This window comes from Lissotriton helveticus, chromosome 8, assembly GCF_964261635.1.
Source record: "Lissotriton helveticus chromosome 8, aLisHel1.1, whole genome shotgun sequence".
In the NCBI taxonomy this organism is placed as follows: domain Eukaryota; kingdom Metazoa; phylum Chordata; class Amphibia; order Caudata; family Salamandridae; genus Lissotriton; species Lissotriton helveticus.
Genome location: NC_136069.1, coordinates 1024226952 through 1024246254, shown reverse-complemented (window position 1 = coordinate 1024246254; position 19303 = coordinate 1024226952). Strand labels below are relative to the sequence as shown.

The 19303-nt window shown below is 48.8% G+C and overlaps 3 non-coding genes across 3 annotated transcripts; all 3 read right to left on the bottom strand.

The window, feature by feature from the left end:
• Positions 1–15048: 15048 nt before the first annotated feature.
• LOC144774627 (small nucleolar RNA SNORA63) lies at positions 15049–15175 on the bottom strand. The gene has a single exon (XR_013600397.1). It is a non-coding gene; the product is annotated as a small nucleolar RNA SNORA63 (small nucleolar RNA).
• Positions 15176–15610: 435 nt separating this feature from the next.
• LOC144774655 (small nucleolar RNA SNORA81) lies at positions 15611–15781 on the bottom strand. Its single transcript, XR_013600417.1, has one exon. It is a non-coding gene; the product is annotated as a small nucleolar RNA SNORA81 (small nucleolar RNA).
• A 2528-nt stretch (positions 15782–18309) lies between these two features.
• Positions 18310–18435, bottom strand: LOC144774628 (small nucleolar RNA SNORA63). The gene has a single exon (XR_013600398.1). It is a non-coding gene; the product is annotated as a small nucleolar RNA SNORA63 (small nucleolar RNA).
• Between the last annotated feature and the right edge of the window lie 868 nt (positions 18436–19303).

The window sequence follows — 19303 nt, the reverse complement described above, 5'->3', positions numbered from 1 at the left end:
TGCATAATGTACCCAAGTGGGCAGATGCAAGAGTTCTTTACCTTCATAGAGTTAGGGATATGGTCATCACCCAAGCTTCTGGTACAACTAGTACCCAACCCTAAGGTCTTGCATCCATCCAAAGTGTATGAACATTTTCTTAACATTCACTGATCACAAGCCCATGAAAATCTGCCTCTATCCATCCCCTCACACAATATCAACAGAGGCAACCCGCCAACCTGACCCAGGGGCAGTAATTAAATATTCCAAACAACAGTTCAGGCGATTAACAAATCACAATTCAAACAAAATCAATTTAAGACACAAAAAAATACAATTTCAACAGAAAAAGGGAAAGAGAGGAAGGGAACACAATGGGGTCAAGGGAGAAAACGTGGAAAAAATTAGGAAAAAATTGTCAACAATTAATTAGGAAAATATAAAAAAAACATTATTATAAATAGTGCGCTCAACACATAATTGCTGGTTTTCAAATGTAAAACATATACAAAAAACCAAACAAGTGGCAAACAATATTTGTATTACAGAAGAAGGTATGCCACATATACAGAGATTATGTGCCCTCTACAATTCATATGCCACATATTCGTTGACGGCGTTTCGACCGTTGGTAAAAATAGCGGTCATCATCAGGACAAAAGCAGTTGGAAGAGCGTCAAGAATCTGAAAACATAAATACAATAACATTTATTTGGACTCCCTTGACTCTCTTTCAAGGGAGTCTAAATAAATGTTATTGTATTAATGCTCCTGTTGCTTACTTGATGGGATGTAGATGGTTGCTGTCCTCTATAATTCTACTACAAAAATAGCTCAGAAAGGCCAACCAGCATAGTGAAAACATGGTTTTCTCTACCCAGTGATGCATCTTTAACAAGTATGGAAAAAAAGCAAAAAAGATTATTTGAATTTATGATAAATGAAACAATCACTAGCTAATATGATGAATAAAACAGAACTCTAAAGAAAACTTATTTGTTTGTAGATATTTTGATATGTGTGTAGTATCTCTGATAAATAGACATGGAGTTATACCTTTTGGACAAATTAGAGTGGTCAGTTTAGAGGTATTTTGGTATATTTAACTTGTTCTCCTTTCCCCCTCCTCTGGACCTAAAAGTACTTTGGGGGTACCTTAGCTTAAATTTATTTGCATCTTTAACAAGCACCAATATTAGGAATTCTAGAATGTTCATTTGTTTGATGATCTCTGCTTTTGTTTTGAGACCTGTTGAAACATGATTTAGTGGATGCCTCAATTAACTGCATTCACGAGGCCTGGAATAAATAGCTGGTAAAGGTACATAATATGATAAATGTTCTAAAATTTTGCAAAGTTATGTAATACATTGGATTCTGCAAACCCTGTATAAAATCCTGTCTCTAATTTCTTCGTAATAACTTGTGATGCACATAGTTGCCTATTATAAAGAAATTACATAAGAATTCAACAGTAATAACTTATTACAGTTGACTTCTGACATTACAATGCCTGCTGTCTAAGCCAGTAGCCTAGGGAAAGGTACATGAGGTCATGGAGTAAAATGAAAGTAGCTGTTTAAGGACCCAAATTAAAAGTTGTTTTTCTTTCTCCTGGTCTGTTTTTCTAGTTGTATAGTGACAAGCAGTAAGGATACAATTATGGCAACATGCGCATTTTATTGCAGTCCTTAGATAATGATGAAAAAGTTAGAACCCTGAAGCATGTTTCTACACACTCCAAGTTACTGTGCCTTTAAAAAAACGGGCTTGTATTAATCTGATTTGAATATCTTTTTGCAGCAAACATTCAACGTTTTCTTTGCTATTTAATTTTACATTAGACATTCTATTTTTATTCTTCATGTTTGCAAACAAGTGCTCTCTTTCACATGAGAGAGCTACGCACCAAGGATTTGAGTGGTTTGTGGAATAGGTGAATGTTTGACCCTATAATATAAGGAATGAAGAACTCCTCCCTTGCACGATAAGGATATTGTAAGTCACCTCAGAGTTCCATAACCTTATAAAGGAACTCAGCCTTTGCCCTCGTTCCTCTATATGGCCAAGGAAATCATTGGTGACTTCAATATTCTTATAATGTACAGCAGGGCATATTTTATTCCATATATCTCTTTTTTGCTACTATAGATAGATGTATTCAGTGCTATTAAAATTCCATCATCCCACTTTCATATTATGGCAACAAACAATGTTTTATTACCCTGTATAAATATTTGAATATTAACGTAAAACTATAACAGAATTAAATGAAGGAACATAAGAGGGTCGCCAAATTAAATATATAGAACAACCCATAAAACTGAACAATGAAGATATAGAAACAAAACATTGTGGTTAGGCAACACATCTGATTATCAGAATAATACACCTCCCTCTCCCTATCCACAGTGAACAGGAATCCAGGGGAAGCAATCACTGGTATATGGGTGTGAAGTAGCTGTATTTCGGAGATTATGACAACGGATGCTGGAGCAAGATAGACAATCCAAAGTGTGTAAAATAGTGAGTCAGTGCCTTAATCTACTTTCTTAGACCAGCAGAGAGGAGCTTAGGCAAGCAGTCGATAAGCAGTTCTGCAGGTAACCTCTTCCTGAGAACATGGCTGAAACTGACACCACATGCTGAAGACGGTGACAAAGCTTAGATCGCATGATATCAAGTAGACTTATGCAAGAACCACAGTTGGGTCCCTGAAGTAGGTAGTCATACAGGACATCTGCGGTCCCTCTCATCCAGCTAAGAGGGATGGCCATGATTTTCCGGACTCGGTTACAGTGGCACTCCTCAGCAGATGAACCTGCAGAAGTGCCATGTTAGAATCCAACAGAAAGAATACATTCCAAGCAGCTCAAGGCCTGTTCAGTGGGGCTGTCCAGCTGGTCCTATGAGCAGTAAGAGAGCTTCTCACCATTGAACAAAGGACCAATCAGAGACAAGGAGGTTGCCTTTCTCATCTTTACTGATCTTTGATACCAGTGCAGACAGGAACAGCCACGTGGATGGATTACATAAAAACACCGGTAATACACACAATGCAGGCACATTAAGTTATTAACTTCTCGAAGAAATTGAGAAATCACTGATGTATAGTCGTTTAACTTATTCTTCATTACATGACCTTAATAACGCTCGGTGTCTTTTTCTTCACTCGGAAAGTTACACAACAAGCATTTCTCTTCATATCTCCTTTAATTTCTATTTGATCGTCTTCTAATCATCCAGGTGGCATGCAGGGGCTACCAGGATTTAAAATGTATTCCATAAAGAACATGGCCTTCACTGCCTGCTCATTTGATCGCACACAGTTCACAAAGTCCATGTGCTTGAATATAAAGTTGCCTGTGCGATGAACTCAAAGTATTAAATGGCAACGTTCAACAGGTAACGTTGTTAAATTATTACCGATAATTAAATGCCTGTGTTTGCAAAGCACCTATTATATTGTGCACAACTCAAATATTATCAGAAACAAGAGAAGTCCCCAGGGGAAACTAAGGGTTAATAACTAGCAGTGATAATCCCTCTTTGGGGCACACCCAGAAGGGTGGGGGGGAATGACCGACCACAGACACTGTAGTAAGGTGTGACAAAGGCCGCTTTATTGAAAGCAGGTGCATCCAGAAAACAAATAACCTTGGCCTGCGCCGAACAAAACTAATCCTCACTAAATAAGCAATACCTCAACGACACGCCCCCACCCCTCCCCTAAAATATATCCCCCCAAACACAACATACTCATAACATAACCACAACATCTACTCCGCCACATGCCTCCATTCTGAATTAAACATTCCTTGACCCCTGCAAAGACACCCCACCCCTTGAACCAGCCATCCCAGTGCTCCAACTTAGCCCCTTTTCTCTATGAAAAGCACCAATCCTTTGCATAGCACACCTGCACCTGCTCTAGCAACACGGTAAAACACCAACCTATCACCCTGATGCACCGGCTCCCAACAAACCCCTTCAGATCCACCACCGCAACAAAGACCCCTGTTACCCCCCAGGCAAACCCCAGGGCAAAGAAACCCCTTGGGCACCCACTCCCCCGAGAAGGTCCACCCACCAGGAACCCCCCCCCCGAGTAGGCTTATCCCCGCAAGAACCGAAAAACTGGGAGGGTGGGAGGGCAAAAAACACGAGTCCAGGTACCCCCTCCGGCCGCTGTGTCACTGTCACCGAAATGGTGGACAGTGACACAAAATGGCCGTAGAAATACCCCCAAGCCCAACGCCCAGCCCAAAAGCAGCCCAACCCGCAGCCAGGAGCCCAACCAGCCCAAGCCCCCGGAAACCCAGAGTTCAGGCTCTCCCCCCTTCCTCCAGGCCCCAAAGCCCCCCGGGGGTGGCAGGCCTCCCGATGGTCGGCCGCCTCCCCAAAACTCCATTGGGGCCCACCCAGGAGGGCGGGGGGGGAATGACTGACCACAGACACTGTAGTAAGGTGTGACAAAGGCCGCTTTATTGAAAGCAGGTGCATCCTGAAAACCAATAACCTTGGCCTGCGCCGAACAAAACAAATCCTCACTAAATAAGCAATACCTCAACGACACCCCCCACCCTCTCCCCTAAAATATATCCCCCCAAACACAACATACTCATAACATAACCACAACATCTCCTCCGCCACATGCCTCCTTTCTCAATTAAACATTCCTTGACCCCTGCAAAGACACCCCACCCCTTGAACCAGCCATCCCAGTGCTCCAACTTAGCCCCTTAACTCTATGAAAAGCGCCACTCGAAAGCCACGTAGTGACTTTCGACCCCCCCTAGGAACCACCCCTTTGGATATCTGCGCACCCCCAACGCTACATCTAGGGCCTCCTTCATCTGTACCAGGTATAGCTCCATCCCATAGCGAGACAAGTGTACCCCATCCTCACTGAAAAAATAGACTGCCCCATACCTCAGTTCAGGATGTTCCATGCGCCCAAATCCCTCCTTGGCACAAAACTCCTTCATCTCTCTATTGATTTGTGTCCTGGCCCTGTCTATCGCCCCTGGATGCTCCGTCCCACGCCAGACCCTCCTAGGAATGAATTCCGACCAGATCACATGACATCCTGCCCATTTTGACAGAATTTCCAACAAGTCCCGCTTCATCTGTTTCATCAGAGCCAGTCCCTTGCACATAACCGGATCGTTTTCCCCCACATGAATGAGCACTACACCTTTGGGCACACACCCCCCCCGCACCACATTATTCAAAATCGGCACCACCTCCCCCCTTCTCCACGCCAATTAACTCCTAAACAATCTGTTGTCCAGTTCTGGATGTATGACGTTACAACGCATACTTTTACAACGACTACCATTACAACGAATTTTTTACAACGCAAAAACTTTTACAACGCATACCATTACAACGCAGGATTTTACAACGCAAGTACCTTTACAACGCATACCATTACAACGTAAGTATTGGTAAGTATATAATATTTTTTTAATATAAATTATTTTAAATTATTAAAATATAATTAAATTTTATTTAATTTTATTTAATTAATTTAATTTAAATATAATTTTAATTTATTTTTACAAATTAACCCTGTACCCCAAAAACCCAAAACTGACCCTGAACCCTAAAAATATTTTTTTAATTTAAATTATTAAAATATAATAAATTTTTATTTAATTACATTTAAATAATTTAATTTAAATATAATTTTCTTTTATTTTTACAAATTAACCCTGTACCCCAAAAACCCCAAACTGTCCCTGAACCCTAAAAATACCCCTTTACCCAAAAACCCAAAACTGACCCTGAACCCTAAAAGTACCCCTTTACCCAAAAACCCAAAACTGACCCTGAACCCTAAAAATACCCCTTTACCCAAAAACCCAAAACTGACCCTGAACCCTAAAAATACCCCTTTACCCAAAAACTGAAAACTGACCCTGAACCCTAAAAATACCCCTTTACCCAAAAACTCAAAACTGACCCTGAACCCTAAAAATACCCCTTTACCCAAAAACTGAAAACTGACCCTGATCCCTAAAAATACCCCTTTACCCAAAAACTAAAAACTGACCCTGAACCCTAAAAATACCCCTTTACCCAAAAACTGAAAACTGACCCTGAACCCTAAAAATACCCCTTTACCCAAAAACTGAAAACTGACCCTGAACCCTAAAAATACCCCTTTACCCAAAAACTGAAAACTGACCCTGAACCCTAAAAATACCCCTTTACCCACAAACTGAAAACTGACCCTGAACCCTAAAAATACCCCTTTACCCAAAAACTGAAAACTGACCCTAAACCCTAAAAATACCCCTTTACCCAAAAACTGAAAAATGAACCTGAACCCTAAAAATACCCCTTTACCCAAAAACTGAAAACTGACCCTAAACCCTAAAAATACCCCTTTACCCAAAAACCCAAACATATAATATTTTAAAAATAATTATATACTTACCAATACTTACGTTGTAATGGTATGCGTTGTAAAGGTACTTGCGTTGTAAAATCCTGCGTTATAATGTTATGCGTTGTAAAAGTTTTTGCGTTGTAAAAATTTCGTTGTAATGGTAGTTCGTTGTAAAAGTTGCGTTGTAATGGTTGTTTCCCCCAGTTCTAGATTAAGGTTCTGATGCCTGTCCCACTCGGCCCTCTCCGCTCGGTTTACAAAGGAATGCCCCACAATGTAGATTTGCAACTCCGCCACAGCCGGCCCCGCTACAGCACCTGTAAAGACACACATGTAAGAGGGCGGCAGAACCTTGATGTCATTGCATCTCGCCTACCCCTCGCAGCCAGACGTATGTCTTGTAACAATCTGACTTCCACCGTTTTATGTCCTCCGTCCCCCATCCCTTGCATACCACGTCCGTCGCCGCCCCTATTCTAAAGGAATGCGTTCCGAAAGCCATGGCGTCCTCACCCATCCACCGCAGGGTGTGCCGCAAGACCCCCAACACCTGACCCGCCATCACCGGTCCGGCCATCCCTCGACCAAATACCTCCCCCCCAATCTCCTGCCGCCTGGCCGCCAATCGCCTACCCCATTCCGCGGGACACACGCCGTCCAAACTCCCCGCCCCCAACACTACCCAGGTTCCCACCCCCCGCTGATCCGTCTTGGAGCACCTCAGGCGTACTGGTACTGCCACCTCTCTCGCCTGCACCTCCACATCCTCCCACAGCACCCCCCGCCAGTCTTTCGGGCCCACCAGCTCCGACACCCGAAACACTCCAAAAAACAGCCATGACATGAGCGTGGAAAACAACATGCATCGCGACACACCGACGGCAGTGTTGCTATCAGGCCTCCCAACATCTCTTCCGTAATGGGCCGCCACTGCCTTACCCGCGTGCCTTTCTCTCGTGCCCAGCCTTCCAACAGCCTCGTCCCCAACTCCCCTGCCGACGGCGTGTACCCCCACCACAACTTCCCCATGAAAGCCACCGCCGTCAATTTTCCCGCAATCGTCACCTTAGACAAACCCTTGTCCATCAGGGCCAGGATGAAACGCACTACCTGCTCCTCCCTCTGCCACCGATCCCCTCGCCTTACCGCTCAAGATTGTCGAAATTCCGCCCACGCCTGTTCATACATCTTCCAAGTGGACGCCACCACCGACGACTTCACCAGCCGAACGACCCTCCGTCTCCCACCGACCACATCTCTCTCGGCATCGGCGTCTTGGACTCCTCCGCCTCCGTAGCTAGCCCATGGAACCTCTGCCACTGTGAACGAGACAAAGCATCCGCAATGTCATTGACCACCCCTGGCACATGCCTGACCTGAAATAAGATGTCATGCTCACGGCAGCGAAGCACGAACACTCTCATCAATTTGAGAACCTGCGGGTCTCGCGCCGACTGCCTGTTCACCACCTGTACCACGGACATGTTATCCACTCTGAACAGCACCCACTTGTGCGCTAACTCCTGCGCCCACACCATCACTGCCACCACCAACGGGAACAACTCCAGAAACGCTATGCTGCGGGGCCCCGCCTGCCACTGCGGCGGCCACTGCTCCGCGCACCAGCGACCCGCCCAATACAACGGGAGCCTCCAACACCCGCCGCGTCGGAATACATCGTGCCGTCCCACTCCCAGTCCTCTGGAGGCGCCATGGGCACCCCATTGAAGCACTCCAGGAACGCCACCCACATCCGCAAATCCTCCTTCGACCCCGCCGACAGCCTCACGTGGTGATGCGGCATTGTCAAACCCGACAACACCAGGCCTAACCGACGGCAGAACGTCTGCCCCGCTCGCACCACTCGACACGCAAAGTTTAAGTGCCCCAACAACACCTGCACTTCCCGCACCGTCACCTTCCGCCTTTCCAACATGCCGCTTACCAATGCCACCATCGCCGCTTTCTTATCGTCCGGTAGGCGTGCTTCCATGGCCGCTGAGTCGAGCTCTATGCCTAAGAATGACAGCACCAAGCTGGGACCGTGCGTCTTCTCTGGCGCCAGGGGAACTCCCAAGTAACCCATTAGCTCCTGGAAATTGCGCAGCTGTTGCTGACAATCCGTCGAACCGGGCCGTCCCACCAGAAAGAATTCATCCAAATAGTGCGTCACCGTCTCAGAGCCTGTGCGCCAGGAAAAAACCCACTGGAGGAAAGAGCTGAAACGCTCAAACAATGAGATCGAGCACCACATCGGCAGTACCTTGTCTACAAAAATGCTCCCTTCGAATTTGATTCCCAACAAGTGGTAATCCTCCGGGTGCACCGGGAGCAACCTGAACGCCGATTTGATGTCGCACTTTGCCATCAGAGCACCCGGCCCTACCGCTGCCACGATCTGCCGTGCCACATCCACCGACGAGTATGACACCGACGCGAGCTCCGCCGATATGAAGTCATTCACAGATGACCCCTCTGGCCACGAAAAGTGCTGGATCAGCCTGAACTGCCACGGCTCCTTCTTGGGCACCACCCCAATCGGGGAGATGATCAGGTTCGGCACCGGTGGCGTAGCAAAAGGGCCCGCCATCCGGCCCTCCCTCACCTCTTTGAACAATTTCTCTCGCACCACACCCTTCCGCGAGTTCACCGACTTCAAGTTTTCCACCCAGCGCGCAATCCGCAGCCCCTCGTACCCCAACCGAAAACCTTCCCGAAAGCCCCATCGCAAAATGGCCGCATCATCCACCCGCAGGTATGCCGCCAGCAACGGCTCCAGTCTGTCCAACCTAACTGGCGTACGAGCCCTTTCCCAGAGCTCCTGCCCCCCTGCCACCCCTCCCCTCCCCCCAGCCTGGTTGTCCGCCGCTGCCTGCTGGAATCCCGCCGCCGCATGCTGTTTTCCCGCGGGGGCTCCGACACCCCAGCAGCACATCACCGGGTGTCTTCGCCCGCACTTGGAGCATTCATGCCGGAAACGGGACACCTGCCGGCCGCACGCCCCCTTGTTGAAGTCCCAACAAGCTCCGGCTGCATTCTGTCCTGCACCTTCTCCATGACCCACCCACCCACGGGTGGGGTGGGCTGAAAAGGGGGGCGACGTGAGCGGCAAACCGCTTGCCGTATAAACGGAGCGGCCGAACTTCGCACCGCCCATCGTCTGCTGGTACAAATCCGAGTCCAGCTCCCCCCATTGTGCTTCCGGGTCCGACGCCATCCGTGCCTGAAACTCTTCATCATAATGTGACCAAGCGTATCCGCCGTAAGTCACCTGTGCCCTCCGCACTACGTCCATGTACTTGAACAGCGCAACTGCCCTGTCCGGGTACTTCTCGCAATACACGCTCGCGTGGACGAGGAAGGCCGCCGACCAATTGTCAATCGTCAGCGGTACTTTGGGGCGCCTGGCCAATTCCTGTTCCTTTTCCTTTGACCCCTCCTTAGATGCGAGCTCCCTGTGCAGGAGCTTCAGCATCTCCATGTACTCCCCCTTCCATATCTTCTCCTTCGTCGCCAAAGAAAGATGGGCCCCCAGCGGTTTCGCCACCCCCATGTATGGAAGCTTGCGCACCGGTACCACACAACTCTTCTTCCCCCCAGCGGCCGCACCAGCCGGGACCGCGCTCATCGCCGCTCCACCCCCGTCCTTAATTGCCCCGGAGCCCGCTACCTCATGGCCGCTGCTGGTGACACCGTCGCCGCGCCCTCCTCGCCGACCGCCCCGGCGCCCGCCAAAGCTACCGCCGCCACCGCCGGAGTGCCCCCGTCTGTGCCCACCCCCGTGTCCGTCACATAAAGTCCCTTCACGAGCCGCACCAAGTCCTACCCCCGTGCCTCCGTCCCCACCGAGACCTGCACGCTGCGCTTCCTGCCCCCACCATGCCCGCTCCATTTCCAACCTTACCTGGCGTCCGCACTGGATCCCACCGCCTAACCAGTGGAGCTGGGGGGCCATCACTCTGGGCGCGTCCAGCGGCGGTCGAACCTGCAACACACTGCCAACAGCATTACTGCCCCCATCCCGGATTTCCCCTTCCTCCTCAGACTCTCCATCACCATCTCTTGCATCCATTCTCGATCTCCCACCGGGCCGTCCACACAACTCAACCCCGCCTTCTCCCTACACACCCTCATCAATGCACCCAAGTCCACACTCACTCTTCTCCCATCCGCCACATCCGACTCGTGCTCAAAGTTCACAGCATCCTCTCGCACTCCTCGCCCCCCGGTGACCGTTCCGACCCTTCGGGTCAGGGCGGGTGGGGACCCCATGCCCCACCTGCTGCCATGATTTCCTGCCACGTCCCTCGGTGGAGCGCGACCGCCCGTACCAGGCAGAGTCGGCCCATCCCCTCGGTGTACTGGAGCCACAAGCTGCTCACCCGAGAACCTCTCCCACTGCTCCTGCCAAGGAAAAAATGGGGAGTCCAGCATGCCGGGGTAAAAACGCCCCCCGTCCCCCCCACTCTCCACCTGCACCCCAACCTCTCTGCGGCCCCCTTCCCCAACCCGCCGAGTGACCCCCTCTCTTTGCCAGCTGCTCCTGCCACCACCCCTGCCATGCCCCAGTCACCTCACGCTGCCCATCGTGGGTCCCCCACCCCCCAACCCGGCCCCCACAGCTCGGCCCCCCGCCCCACGCTCCCCAACCCCACCCCGGAGCGCTCTGACCCCCCGTCTCTCCACTCCCCCCGGGCCCCCCACCAGGAAACCCGCCCCCCAGCCCACTTCCCCCCGGGCTCCCCCCCAGCGGCCCTCTTCACCCCTGCCCGGCCACCCCAACCCCCACCCCTCGCCGGGGACGCTGACCTGCTGGGCCCCACCATGTTCACCCCCTCCCCCTAAGAGGATCCCCAATCCAGTACCATCTCCCCTCTCCCCCTCCCCCTCCACCTCTGATTCCTCAATGAGTAAGGGGGAACCCCCCACATCCCGCCCTGCTCCTCTTGCCCCCCCACCTCCCCAGCACCTTGCCCCCCGTCAGTAGGCCTCACCTACCTACCCCCCACCGCCTGTGGCACCACGCCTGCCCCCCCTCCTCCCCCTGGTGGCACCTCTCCTCACCCCTCCTCCTGCCGTGGAGCGCCTGCCCCCCTCCCCACCACATGGCACCGTCCGCAAAGGTTCCCCACCCGCCCCCTCCTCCCGCCCCCCAGCACCGTCCACTAAGGCCAACTCCGCTTTCCTTCCCCACCCCTCTCCTCCCCGTCCCAGATCGACGCGCAGCCCGCCCACGCCGCCCGCCCTCCACGCCGCTCCCGTCCCTCCCACCAGTACCACGAGCCCTCCGCGGCCGAGACCGCGGAGGGTCGCATGCCACTACAGCTGCCACGGCGCCTCACCTGCACCTCCGGCCGGACAATGTCGAGCCGCCCTGCCTCCCCAAGCAAGCGCAGGGCCTCCAACACCCGGGGATCCTTGCAAACTGCCATGACTTCACGAGCTCCGCACCGGGGAAACGCACCACATGTACCCGACCGCTCTCCGCCGCGCTGAACCAAAGGGAAAATCCCGCTGCCACGCGACCAGGCCACGACCAGGAAACTAGCAAAAAACACGAGCCCAGGTACCCCCTCCAGCCGCTGTGTCACTGCCACCGAAATGGTGGACAGTGACACAAAATGGCCGTAGAAATACCCCCCCAGCCCAACCAGCTCAACGCCCAGCCCAAAAGCAGCCCAACCCGCAGCCAGGAGCCCAACCAGCCCAAGCCCCCGGAAACCCAGAGTTCAGGCTCTCCCCCCCTTCCTCCGGGCCCCAAAGCCCCCGGGAGTGGCAGGCCTCCCGATGGTCGGCCGCCCCCCCAAAACCCCATTGCTTTCAGGCAAAATTATCCTTCAGCTGATTCTCCCTAAGAGTTCTAGCGCAAGGATGTTTAGAGCCCCATGCCAAATTGCATTTTATGTTTTAGCATTTTGTGCCCGCCCCTCAAATACAGGGTGTTAGAGCCCTTTAGTTGCAATCTTCCATTCCCATTTGAATGAGTCCAAATAACATTTATCTAATGTCACCTTAATGAACAGCTGGCCGTGCTCAAAAGATGTTTTTATGGTTGCTTATGCTGGAACTGAATCAGGGCTTGTTGGCTGGCACAGTCTCTATCCTGGCTATTATTTGAAATGTATTTGATTCCTATCAACGGCACATCATGTCATGGTTTGGTTCATATGAGGCTTGCGAAGTAAAGTAAAGTAAAGTCCACATTTGTAAAGCGCACAATCACCCGTAAGGGTCTCTAGGCGCTGGGGGCCGTCGGGAAGATTAAGCGAGCTATTGCCCAGAGTCACATGGTGCTGGGCTAACCTGCCGCCGGAGCCGAGGATCGAACCGTGGTCCCCAGATTCCAGCGTCAGTCGCCCTGGCCGCGGCGCCACACCTCTCCCACAGCGAAGGAATAGTTATGGGTCAGAAAGCAGGAGGGCCTCACATTAGATCCTAATAAATGCAAGAGTAATCTATAAGAGATCTTATTTCACCCAAGAAGTAAAAAAAATATATATCAAATTGCATCTTCTCTTCTAGGCAGTCAGTTCAACTGAGCAAGCACTAGCCTAAGTTCTATGTGACAAGACAGGCAAATAGGTTCTTATTTGGCTGTAGAAAGGCTTGTTAGTTACCCGGTAGCTCTCAAGAAAAACAAGCATTTGCAATGCAATAGGTCTCGTATTTACGTGAGTTTGAGCTGTTGACATTGCAAATAACAATGCCTTTTATTTTTGTTTTAGTTTTTAAAACATAAATAAAAGGCTTTGGGCTAGATGTAGGTAATTTCATTTTACCACTTCTTAAATACCGAATTTTACCGATTCGGTATTTAAGAAATGGTAAAATGGATGGGGGGTGATGTAGGTAACACAGAATCGGTAAATACCGAATCGTTAAGATTTGGTATTTACCGATTCTGTAAATACCGATGCGGTAATGCCCATTGATTCCTATGGGCATTGAAGCCCATAGGAATCAATGGGCATTACCGAATCGGTATTTACCGATTCGGTAAATACCGATTCCAGCAAGGGTGCAGGGGGTGTCACTTTGACACCCTCTAGCACCCCAAAAACAGGCATGTGCGCCATGTGGCACACAGACATGCCCTAAGGGCATGTCTGTCTGTCACATGGCATAGGTGTGCATGCACAGATGTGCATGCACACCTGAATTCGGTATTTTACCACACAATAGGATTGTGTGGTAAAATACCGAATTCTGAAGGCCTGTAGCACTGTAAACAGTGCTACCTACATCTTGGTTTTACCGAATCGGTAAAATTACCGATTCGGTATTTTACAGATTCGGTAAATTTACCGATTCGGTAAATTTACCGGATCTGTAAAAAGATGCCCCTACATCCCAAAAACCCATTTACCGGTCGGTAACGGCCGAAATCGGCCGTTACCGGATGGTAAATGGCCTCCTACATCTGGCCCCTTGTCATTTACAATGCCAATAGCTTAAACTCTCTGTGAGACCTTATGCATTGTAAATGCTTGTTAAATCTGAGCTGCAGAATCAAAGGACAATGGAAAGTATTTCATGACTGTATTAATTTCTGAAATGCAGAGCAGTATACAATTTCTGAAGAAAATGGAAAAAGCAATAATAAAAGAGAAGCGTTCCATAAACACCAGTAAAACACTGTTTCAGTTGATTTTTTTGGCACGAAAATTAGTAACCACTGAAAAGCACTGTTTATTTAAGGTATGGAAATCACTGGAAAACACTAAAAAAGCACAACCAGAAATTTCCAAAAATAGAAACTGAAAACAGGAAAGCCTAAGTGTAGGTTAAAAGAAAAAAAAAACACAGTGTAGTTTTGAAAATAATGTCATTTATTATACACGCTCACCAAAGCATTGGTATATCTCCTGTCTGGAGATATAAACACAATACACATAATATTTCAATAAGAAAACAGATAAGTACCACAAATGCACAGTGGTCGCCGAGGGGGGACCAAACCATTTATTAACCACATGAATGCTTATGGTATTCCCCTCCTGTGCTGAGAATTGTATATTCCCTTTATTCATGACGAGCTGGGCTCGTCATGAGCGTGCGAGGAGGCTACCTCATGACGAGCCCAGCTCGTCATGAGCGTCGAAGGGGTTAATGAAGTGGAATGTGAACTGCGACCAAAGTCGAGACTGGACCCAGAAGACTTAGAAGAGCTGGGGACCCAAGGAACTACACAAGGTAAGTACCTAGGAACCCCACAGAGGCTGTGTGCAGAGTAAATACACACCCGCATACTCAATACAAGTCAACAGGGAAGTTGCGGTTGCAGTTTTCAAGATGTAGGACCCTTCCCAGAGAAACCTGAAGAAACTGAGTGGAAGGTGGGAGTTTGGAGAATTCAACCCAGCCGTGGATACCCTGGGAACCAGATACTTACACCAGGGAAGCCGGGTGCATAGGTGCGAAGTGACATCAGAAACCACCGTAGACCACAATGGAGGACTTCAGAAAAGATGCCGCTGGCGAAGAAAGTGAAAAAGAAGAGGAAGAGAGGTACCTGCAAGCAGAGGGGACAGAGTCTATGCCTCTCAGGAGTGACTAGGAGGCACGGAAGACTAATGCCCATCGATTTCGGAAGATGCAGGAGAGTTGACGGTAACCTTGTGTTCAGTCAGCTTCAAAGTTGTGGGCTCAATATTGAGAAAGTGGTCGCCATGTATGTGACCAAGTGTCCCTGTCTGTTGTGGAGACAGCACGGACAGGGATAGTATAAATCAATGTAATGTTTGCAGGAGGAATGACAATGTAGCACTTGGAGCTACATTGTAACTTCTCCTGCACCTCAAATGGGAGAAATTACAATGTTAAATTAGGGCAATGTACTGGGGCAGAACCAGGGACAAAAGAAATCGAACAAAGGCACTGGGGTATTCTGCAAGTGACAAGTGAAGCGAGCTACAGCCATTCTTACCAAAAAAGCCTGCGAACGTCCAAAACACCGTCCTAGAAGAAAACAAGACCATTAATATCAAAACAGCCACGTGTTCATGGTGCACAGATTTTACACAAGTGTTGCACCACCTGGGGCGGAAGATCTTTCTCACATCTGGTTCCCAAAATTTGTAACAGCATGGACCCAGATATACGTTTAATTAAAATCAGTCATTTAAAAAAAAAACTCAAAATGTGGCTGTTCCCTTAGCTCTCACGCACAATAGCTGCCCTCACCTGTGTTAGCGCTGGGATGCCTGCGGGTAGCCATGCGCTCTATCAATTCCCTAAAGCTAAACCTTTTAGACTTGGACACTGGACATTAAGAAAGAGGTCCACCCAAGTTACCTCAGCTGGTGCTTTTACTCTCCTTCCTGTATGTACCCTGCTAGCATCATTAATAAACCAGGAGTAAACATGGTTGGTAATTTTAGCACAGTGCTTGAATAGGAAGAAGTCAATCTTTAAAAACTCAATCACATGCCTTCATGCCTCTACCAAACAGGCAACTGCTTGATATGCTTGTGGGGCTGTACAGCTCAGTGCAATACCAGGTACAAGGGCTACCAGGCTGTACACCAGAGACTAGGCCCTGGGCTTCAAATACACAATAGTTTTAACTTAAGTGAGGTGCCTGTAATCTTCACCCACCCCTTACAAAAAGTCAAGCATTAGAGAAGATGTGAATAACCCCCCCATGTCCCATTTTACAAACCGAGCCTTAAAAATAGTAAAGGAAACGAAGGAACATTCAAGTCAAGTCAAGTTAGAATTTATATAGCGCACTACATACCCAGTGGGTCTCAAGGCGCTTGAGGAAGGGGGGAGGTTTACCTATCAAATATCCAGGTTTTAAGCTGTTTTCTGAAGGCTAGGTGGTTTTGGGTAAGGCGGAGGTGGATGGGAAGGGAATTCCAGGTTTTGGCCGCCAAGTAGGAGAAGGATCTTCCCCCCATGGTGGCTTTGTGGATGCGCGGAACAGCGGCGAGGGCTTGGTTGGATGAACGCAGTTGGCGGGTGGGAGTGTAGAAGGAAATGCGCGTGTTGAGGCAGTCAGGTCCAAGTTCGTAGAGGGCTTTGTGTGCGTGGGTGAGGAGACGGAACGTTATCCTTTTGTTGACGGGGAGCCAGTGAAGGTCTTTCAGGTGACCGGAGATGTGGTCTGTGCGGGGGATGTCTAGTATGAGTCTGGCTGAGGCGTTTTGGATGCGTTGGAGTTTTTTCAGCAGTATTGCGGTGGTGCCGGCGTAAAGAGTGTTTCCGTAGTCCAGACGGCTTGTAACCAGTGCGTGGGTGACCGTTTTTCTCGTTTCGGTGGGGATCCAGCGAAATGTTTTTTTGAGCATGCGTAGGATGTTGAAGCATGATGATGAGACGGCGTTAACTTGTCTGGTCATCGAGAGAGAGGAATCCAGGATGATGCCCAGGTTCCGTGCGTGGTCCGTCGGTATGGGAGCTTTTCCTAGGGCCGTTGGCCACCAGGAGTCGTCCCAGGCGGGTGGGGATGCACCTAAGATGAGGACTTCCGTTTTGTCCGAGTTCAGTTTCAGACGGCTGTGCTTCATCCACTCGGCTACTTCTTTCATCCCTTCATGCAGGTTGGTTTTGGCGGTGTTTGGGTCTTTGGTGAGTGAGAGGATCAGTTGAGTGTCATCCGCGTAGGAGATGATGTTGAGGTTATGCTGACGTGCGATGGTTGCGAGGGGGCTCATGTAGACATTAAAGAGGGTAGGGCTGAGAGAAGATCCTTGTGGTACGCCGCATATGACTTCGGTGGCCTCTGCTTTGAAAGGGGGGAGCCGGACTCTCTGAGTTCTTCCAGCGAGGAACGAGATGATCCAGTCTAATGCTTTTCCTTGTATTCCGATGTTGCGGAGGCGTTGTATTAAGGTGCTATGACAGACTGTATCGAAGGCTGCAGAGAGGTCGAGGAGGATGAGGGCGACTGTTTCTCTGTTGTCCAGTAGTGTTCGGATGTCGTCTGTTGCTGCGATGAGGGTGGTCTCGGTGCTGTGTTTGGCTCGGAAGCCAGATTGTGAGGAGTCGAGTGATTTGTTGGTTTCGAGGAAGGCGGCGAGCTGATTGTTGACGGCTTTCTCAATGACTTTGGCAGGGAAAGGGAGGAGCGAGATGGGGCGGTAATTTTGCAATCTTATCAGGCCAACATTGGACATCAATACGTGGGACATGTTCCTTTATAATTATAATTGGTACATTGGTTCAAAACTTTAGTCCAACATATTCACTTCAGGTCCTTGGGAGAAGAAATTAAAAAAAGTTGGTTACCAATGAGCCGTAAACTAGCCACATAATCTGAATTAGTGTTTGATCTTTACATCGGAGGAGGAGGGGCCTCTCGTGCTTGCATACATTTTTGTAAGCTGAAACAACTTACTACCTTGTAGTCAAGACCCAGCTTTCTAATGAGGCGATATGGAGTCACACTGATCTTTTGAAAAGTAGATTAAATCACCATGTGACAGCTGAATAAACATGTAGTAACATTCAACAAGGTGGCCAAGACTTCCACCTATCTCCTAAAAGAAAAGTCACTGGCCTGTCCTAATTACAAAAGAGAATTTAAGTTGTGTTAACAGGAGAGCTAGACAGGCCAAGAAGTGCATCCACTGTCCCAAGCAACTGCCACAGACTTCTGAACAAATTTACCAACCCATAGGAGGTGACAAAATAAATATTCCAAGTATGCAGTGGCAGAACATTCTGCAAGCATGCACTGCCTCAGCATGCCTGCAGAACGCAACCAGTACACCAATGCTCTTTCATAAGAAAAGAAAAGCAAAACAAAAACACAAAACCAATATGCACGTACATAGTGCGCTTCGAAGCAAGTTCAATTATTTTCTTATACAGCTAGAGTGCCCTGTCAGACACAAATCCAACCCCCCAAGTTTAGCAGTCGAATGAACAGAAACTACACGTGTGCCAATATGCAATCCACATTTGTTGTATTGAAGAAAGCAAGCCTGTTTGAGACCAAGCATCCCTGCCTGCCGGTGCATCAGAACAGGCAGGGATAGTAGGAATCAATTGCTTTGTGCAGGGGGAACGACAACACAGCACGTCAAGCTGGGCTGTAACTTATCCTGCATGGGCCATGCGATGCTCGGTAGAGATACCCAGAGAGCAGATACTTGGCAAGGTAAATATTGAATACAAATGTAACCCCCTAGAGTCACCCGCATCATTTACCCTTTAGCATACAAGGAACATGATTAAGAACCAGCATACCAGAGCAATGGATACATTTTCTATAGGCTTGCAAGGTGTGAATTAAGCGTCCGCAAGTTGCTCAGCACCTCTTTTACTGTATTACAAACTACCATCAGTAGACTATCCAGATGAAACAAATACTTACCGGTTGACATACATGACCACTGCACACCTCGTCACTGCAAGACACGTCTCACAAAGTGCACCCTTCAGAGGAAAAGACAGACATTCATTAGCACAAACCGGCAGAGACTACAACATATGCAAACATGTCAAAGATACAGGAGGAGAAGCAGTTGCACAAATGACATGCCTGTAACTCTTTCATCAAGATGAGGGAACCAAACTTGGTCCCTTAGAGCTAGTTTAGTAGCAACCACTCCACAATGTCCCTCATGGGCCAGTTCAATAACTTGTTGTCTCAGATTCTCTGGTATGACAATTCTCAGCCCTCGTAAGATGATGCCTTATGGGGAAACTGAAAGTTCTTCCTACACATTTTTGGATTTTTGGTATTCAACGTCATCATAAAGAGGGCGAGTATGTTTTTGCCATGGTGATGTGTAAAAAGGTCTGGTAGTATTAGCAAATCTCTGTCAGTGCTGGGGCAGCAATGATTTGTTCCCCGAGATGGCAGCAGGGATACTGGATTTCAAAGTGAAGTTAATTTAAACATCAGCCGCTTTGGAAGTAGTGCCATGACACTCTAGTGGCACACATGAGAAGTAGTCAGCATGGTATTGATCT